This window comes from Sprattus sprattus (genome assembly GCF_963457725.1).
Source record: "Sprattus sprattus genome assembly, chromosome: 1".
Lineage (NCBI taxonomy): Eukaryota > Metazoa > Chordata > Actinopteri > Clupeiformes > Clupeidae > Sprattus > Sprattus sprattus.
This window is the reverse complement of record NC_137920.1, coordinates 18,754,946-18,762,599: the sequence shown is the minus strand read 5'-3', so window position 1 is coordinate 18,762,599 and position 7,654 is coordinate 18,754,946.

Below are 7,654 nucleotides of genomic sequence, written 5' to 3'. Positions count from 1 at the left end.
CGACGTTGCAACGCCTGCCACGACTACGTTTGGCAGAAAGACCTGTGTAGTGAAATTCTGCATAGGCCAGCTGACGGTTCTGCACCTGGGAGGTGGATCTGACGGGATCTGGAATCAGCTTTGACCCACATATAAGTAAGTGTACTAGTCATTTACTAACAGAGTAGTAGTTAAAAGTTGATGCCTGGGGCCTGCTTTAAAAAACAGACAATAGCTATAAAGAGATTCTGGGAATCTAACGATGTCTGGGACATCAAAAACATGTTTTTAACAAGTCTGGGACTTGAATAGGTGTAGAGTGATTTGCATCGGAATGCATGGACGTCTGTATGAATGTTGTGTGTGAATGGAGTAAGTGATTGAACAGAATTAAAACAGCGAAAAACCTCTGTGTTAACACCCAGAGGGGCAGCGGACCGGTGTCTTTTGCCGGCCTAGAAGCTTCTGTCCCTGGAGATTTCGTTGATCCATTTGAGATATTTTGTTTAATCCAAAAAACTCACCATAGTAATATTGTAGTGGCAATAAGACGTACATGGTAAAGGAAACATACTAATAGCCAAATTAGCCATACAAAGTACGTAGAAGGTTGGATAGAGAAACGTAGTTGAGCGGAAAAAACTGTGTCTCGTTTCATTGACATGGCGTGGTCGAGCAGTTATGACGTCATCACTAACAGACAATTTAAATTGACCACGATCCGTGAAAAGTCATACTTATGTATTACTTAAATGAATGTATGACAACTGTTTATAGTTCGCAATACGTTTGCAGCTCGTCCTAATTATAATGAGTTGGGAGAGAGGTTTGAAAATCATAGCGTATGAGAAAACGCCGCAGAAGCTGAAAGTGTAAAATTTGAGCACCGGTTGAAACAAGCCCTATTGGGGGAAGAATAAGAAAGGTAGAAGTGTGGATTATAAGAGCAAAGAAAGAAACAGCATGTTATTATAGAAAGCTGGAGAAGTAGAGAAAGAAGAAGGGAGAAAAGAAAAAGCAAGTTTGATAAGCTCTGAAGAGGGTGATGAGTATGTAGGGACTAGAAATAAAAGAAAGTAAAAATAATACTAAAGTCCGTCTCCTTATGAGACGCAGGCGAGGGAGAGAACATCATCATCGCCGCATTAAAGAGGCATACAATAATTGTATTGAGTATTATGATAATGATGACGCTAAATCTATATGCTATTTGATACATGATATAAATAATATAAGTGCAGATCGATTACAGAATTAGGAATTTCAGTCTGATCAACCGAAATGTCTCTATTCCATAATGGATTTGCCTAATATAGTGCAGAAAGTATAAAGTTAGTAAAAGAGTAGCCGCATTCCTTAAAGGGTGTGGATAGGCATACTAGAGAATTAAGGATATTAGCGTAAAGAAGGTTATTAATTGAACTTAGTCAGAGTTGAAAGAGCAATAACTATGAGTCTTTATGCCAAAGAGAATACAAATAGTCACGATAATTAGTTAAAACAATGTCAACAGATAAATAATTCGCTAACAGGATACTTTTTAAAATTACAAGTCGGGTTCATCCTCTGTCCGTTTAAATCTTCTTGGATAAGATGTAATGACTAAACTAGGCTTAGCCATATCACGGAGTAGGTAGGAAAGACGGCAAGGCTATGTGATAGTTAAACAGCACGTGTATAAGGAGCGCAAAAGGGAAGTTCAGAGACTTTCTATACATGGGTTCATTTATTTACATGGCTGGGTTTTGTGGTATGTGTTTTCACTCACATGGACAAATAATTTGAATGATCTGTCTTAAAACTCAGCGTAGAGGTTAGAAAGTCACTTCTATAGTCATCTAATTGGTTAATTATAGCATTAATAGTAAAACAAAGTATACGGTCTCCTTAATGGTAAAGCTATGACCGTGTGTGCAGGGTAAAGGGGTGTTCTCCCCTTCGACTAATCTACAGGCTGACGGTACTGCCAAGTATCTTGGCTGTGTAGAAGTAACACAGGGATAAAGCTGACTGACTTGAAGGAAAGTTAGCAACATTTACTTTCCGAATTAAATACTCGACGCTGTCGGAAAATTCTCAAAACAAATTAAATTACCAGAAGGTTAACCAAGTAAAAATTAATAGTGAGATTCTTAAAATCTGTACTTTTGTCTGTCAGAAGCGACAATGCAAGATTAAATCGTATTATCTGATCCATACATTTAGTTCACACGTAGCTAAGGTGTTCTAATAGCCATGGAGCAGGACTGAATACTTGAGATATAAGATTGAGCCTACATGATTTATTTTAAAAGATAAGATCAGTGTATGTTGTTACAATTACGAGTAATTGTGAGCATGTTGTTATGGGACAAAGTCTTCGTCCTGGGTGTATGTTTTTTTAAGGTAGCCTATATGGAAAGAAGATACTTTTTTGGGAAAAACATTAAGAAACATTATAGACATATTATCTAGGCCCATGCAGGTTGTTTAAGTGACTGGCTGTATGTGGTCATGTTACACCATGGAATAGTGCAGCAGAAGGCTGTGTGTGTGTTTGTTCTAGTTGTTTGGTCTGATCCATTAACTGAGGATCGATTGTTTTTGTCTAGAGATGTTTTGGTTTAGGAGAAATCGCGTTTTTCATTCTTTCTGGGATTTTTTATTTGGGGTGATTGAAAATCAAAGAGTTGATTGTTGATTCTCAGCCCATAGTTTTGCGTAACTGGCATGCACTGCATGGAAATGCTGCTGCAGGGTCATATCAGGGGTCTCTGCTCAGAGATTCTAGGTTGTCAATGGAAGTGATTGATGTCTAGTGACTGTGTGTTTAAGCAGAGAGACGTAGTTGCATTGATCAGAGTGTGTCTGTTATCTCAAATGGCAGGAAATGTATACATGGACAGCAAAGGCTTTTGCTGCTTCACACATTTTAGTTAAAATATAAAAGTTGTTACAAGTGTTACTTGAAGCAATTCAATTACCTATCAATTTGGATATGAATATAGATATAAATGGGAAGCAATTTTGAGTCATGTGACTTTACATGCCTCAACAGGGGGGAGGTGCATACATAATAACTATTATGTATTAATAAACTATAAAAAATTTTTTTTTTAGTCTTTTGGTCAAGCAATTTGAAATGATAAGGTCTGACATTTTGTGAATGAGGTTTACAATGGCCTGATTGTTTTGGTTTGGTAGTTTTAGGTATGCACATTACCCCTGCTCAAGGTCTACCATTGTCAATCTTTGATATAATTATACAGAATATAGATCTCACTCCAACTGTTAAGTGCAACATACTGTTCGAGTTTTTTCTGTGTCCCCACAGGAACAAGGCCAGGTGAAGGTGGGAGTGACCATACCAAGTGCTACTGGCCACACCAACAGCCAACGCCAACGCTCCACCTGTATTCACCTGTCACAATGTTAACTTAGATTATTAGTAGGATACACCACTAGCTTTGAGTAAGGTTTAGTGGTTCCCTCCCGGGGGTTGAGAAATTTAGATCTTGACCGTCTGAAAGTCACCGAATTTTGTAATTCGAAATTTTACTCAATATAGTATTGGTGTATCCATTTTTTGTTTTACTGTGTTTCTTGTTTATATGGTTTATTGTTTTTCTGTAAATTGCATAAATAGTGTAATTCGGTTAAAACAATGTCTAGACTGTTGCTATTAGTGATTATTACAGGTGTACTTTTGGGTTTATAGTCCTCCACAAGTGTAATTGAGAGAATATATGGCACTGGAGAATGTTACTCACCTGTGTAGTCTACTGATTCATGGGATAGATATGCATCTATGCAAGCGAGCAGACGTAATACGACTAATTTCTAATTATGTACCTTAATGCAAATTCTTCCTATCAACCTAGACTTAAGGTTAGACCATTTTCATATCAAGCCAAGATCTGTGTTGGAGAGAAGTGTGGCCCAGACAGCTGGGGCTGCAATACTACATCTTGTGATGCAAAGGGTATCCAGGTGCAGGATGTGTTTAACACGACCCAACCACTAGTAGAGCTAAATACTACATTTTTGATGTCACCTTAAGTGATAGTCTATTCTGTATTGTCATTATGTGTTGCAAATAATGGAACAATGAGAGACAGAGACAGTGTCATTTTTACGGATACTGTGTCCTCACGCACCACTTCCTCATCCAGAGTCAGTGAATGGGAATATACAAGGGTATTCCTACGTTGGGAGAGGTAATGTGGGTGTGTGGTTAAAGATGGTACAGTCAGATCTCTTCACATAGGTGGGGCGTACGCGCCCCCGCTCAGGTCAAGGACCATGTTTATGTGTTAGTGCGATCTCACAGGCAGGGTTATCTCGTAAGAAGAGATTTGCTGTTGAGAACCATGACATCATGTGCGGGACTGACATGCCTGATGATGATAAAAAGATTTGGACCAATAGTATCAAAGTCATTTTGTCTCTGATTCTGTCTTTAGGATTAGGTAGAGTCATGTTAATAATGGAAAGACTTAACTATAGGTTAGGACTATGTGTTAATGTCACCTTAGTCAGCGGGGAAGGCCTTAAGGACAAGGTTTCTCAAAGTCTGCTGATGGTGCTGAAAAAAATAGATTACTGCTAGATTTACTTACTGCTGCTAAGTGGAAGGGGTTTGTGTTATGCTGAATGATACCTGGATATCTGATGACATCCATCTGTAGCTGAAGCCTTACAGCAAATGAGGGCTGTTTGTGATGCTATGAAGTGGTTGATGTTTTTGGGTGGTTTAATTGGGTTGCTTACTTTTGGTACATGGTTGCAAATTATGTTGAAAGGTCTGTTAACTGTTATTGCATTTTTTGTATGTTTTGTATTTTAATGAGGTGTATTTCTACATGTGTAAAAAGTTCTCATTTCTAGTGTAGTATGTAATTCTGTACAGAGTGTAATGCTATCACAGGAATTTGATGCTCTATTGACATATCAGGAGGATGATGTTTAGTGTAATGATGCCTATGAAGACAACTGAAGGAGATAGGGTTATTTCTTTATTAGAGTTATCTTTCATGATAAACAGGAGGGAAATGTGAAGGAAATTATTAAATATTATCATGAAGTGTTAGACTTAAAGGAAATTCTTATAACTGCTATTTTCTAAAGTGTTCTGTGCTGTTGGTTATGTGCCCTGTTTCTCTGTCTTGTTCAATGGAATGCTGTCTCTTGAGAGAGGGGGTTGTTTGAAGTTATCTTAGAAAGGCATTGTTAGTTAAGGTATTTACAACTTCGTCTTCAGCAATGGGAAAACCAATTGATGTGTTGTAAAACTAATGTCATGAATGTTTACATTGAGATTGCAATGATGATTGATGATGCCATGTGGTCTGCGACATTTCTGTGACTGTTGGTTTTTAATTAAGCAAGGTTTCTTATCTTAGAAGGACAGAGGCCAGATGGCAACTCCGGACAGAGGAGGGGTTAAAATGTATGTTGTAACCTATGCTGTGAATTCTAATAAATGGTCTTGCGCCAGGAGCAAGAGCTCAGAGGTGATGCGAGACGGCGTCAAATACCTCTCCGCTTAAAAGGCCTAAGCGTAATAGATCTGTTATAAACTTTGCTGTGGTTTGTGGTGTCATCTTATTTCTAAGTAATTTAAACAACTTAGAAGAGTTTAGGATTTTTTCCTGACACATACACAGGATCAGGAGGCAGGATTTCGGGGTTAGCGAGGTGACTTCAGGTTTACCCTCTAGGCTTCTAGTGTCAAAGCGGTTTATCTTTTAGCTGGGGTACATCGCTGCATACCTAACCTGCTCCAGAGCAGTTTGTTTTTTAGGGAACAGATCAAAACATACAGAAGCACCACCTATTGACCAATCAATTGTCTTTGTAAATGACGTTACCACTCCTGGGAGACTTTTGTGCATGGAAAGAATTACGCTATAATGTGCTAGGTACACCTGAAGAATGCATCTAAGCAACCCATTAAGTTAACGAAATGCACAATTGAGATTATAGTCACATCTACTCGTGCCTTCATGATATTGATAAGCCTATTCATTTAAGAATTCGGCACTCACATTCAAACTTGCCTTTGTTGCTTTAAGCCTGTGTTATAGATTTAAATTACTCATATTTGTTAAGGATTATGGTTTGTTCTTCTTGAGTGAACTATGCAGCTCTAGACCTTTCTATGTTGGTTTCCTATTGGTTGTCTGGTGCCAACACCACCCCTTATACTGTACGTGAACATACTCATTACTAGATTGTGGAAACCTGGAATGACTAAACAAGTTGATAAAAAGATAACAGATAGGTGTGTGGATCTTGCTTTGTACTATAGGCCCCTAATCTGGGACAGATCAATACCATCTCTGTTTCCTGACACACACATACTAATAATACTAATACTACTACTAATAATAATAATAATTATAATGACAGCAATAATAACAATACCACTACTTACTACTTATTTAGCTGATACATAGGGATGACCTCCGTGCATGGGGTAAGTGTCTTATTGGATTGGTACACAGCAATACAGTCTAAAGTCAAACTGTCTTTCAAGCCACACAATAAATCTTTAATCCGTCAAAGATATCAGATTGGTTTGAAATTTCAACACAGCCCTTAGAAATACTCTCTGTCTGTGGCTGGTATCATCCTTTTTTGTTATGTGTATGGTGCTAACTCATCTCATGGTAGTTCATCCAGCATCCTTACCTTTGCACCCCATAGCAGTGTAGAAATAACCTTCGTTACATCTTTCTGACCACTGTCCTGATGTTTTGGGTTTCTGATGTTGTGGATCCCTTCCTGTGTCTGACATAAATCACAATCAGAGGTTTGATTCACAGCAAATAAAAACATTACAAACACACATCTCCAATTGAAACACACTCAGACAAATGCGGCTGCGGCGAATGTCTTAGGTTAGTCATTCAATAATAGTCTCTTGTGCAGGTTGTTTGAGTTCTGGTCATGTGGTAGCTTGTCCAACATCCTTACCTTCACATCCTCCGTTGCTGAAGACAGATCCCTCTTTGCATCCTCCGCGCACATACACTCCAGTGCTCAGACAGAGGCCTGTGACAGACATCAAAACACACTCACAGTGAACATGGATATGTTAGTGTGTGTGTGTGTGTGTGCGTGTGTGTTCAGACAGAGGCCTGTGACAGCCACAAAACAGGCCTGTTTGTGTGTGTGTGTTTGTGTGTGTGTGTGGTAGTGTGTGCATTTGTTTAGACAGAGGCCTGTGACTGACTCAAACACAAACTTTTATTTAGTTTTCCTCTGATTCACTAATCCTGTGTGTGTGTGTGTGTGTGTGTGTGTGTGTGTGTGTGAGAGAGAGAGAGATAGAGAGAGAGAGAGAGAGAGAGAGAGCATGTGTGTATGTACACGCTTTATACAGCTAACTGTTACTATCAGGAACCTTTGTTCACTCAAGTCTGAAAGTGTCATTAGTACAACTTAAAAAAAAGAAAAAACTTTAAACAAAAAATACTTTTAGGTATGATACATAAGCCCTGACAATAATACAACACATCCATCTGCCATGTAGAACCAGAAGGACTCATGTGAAAAGCTGCCGCATGTAAACACTGATGACACGCACAGGGTCACTTCATTTGTCTTAGGGTGGCTTTACACGACAACGCTCCCGGGTGAAAACGACAAAATATTTTATCAGATGTGCCTTTCGTTTAGACGGCGACAGCGT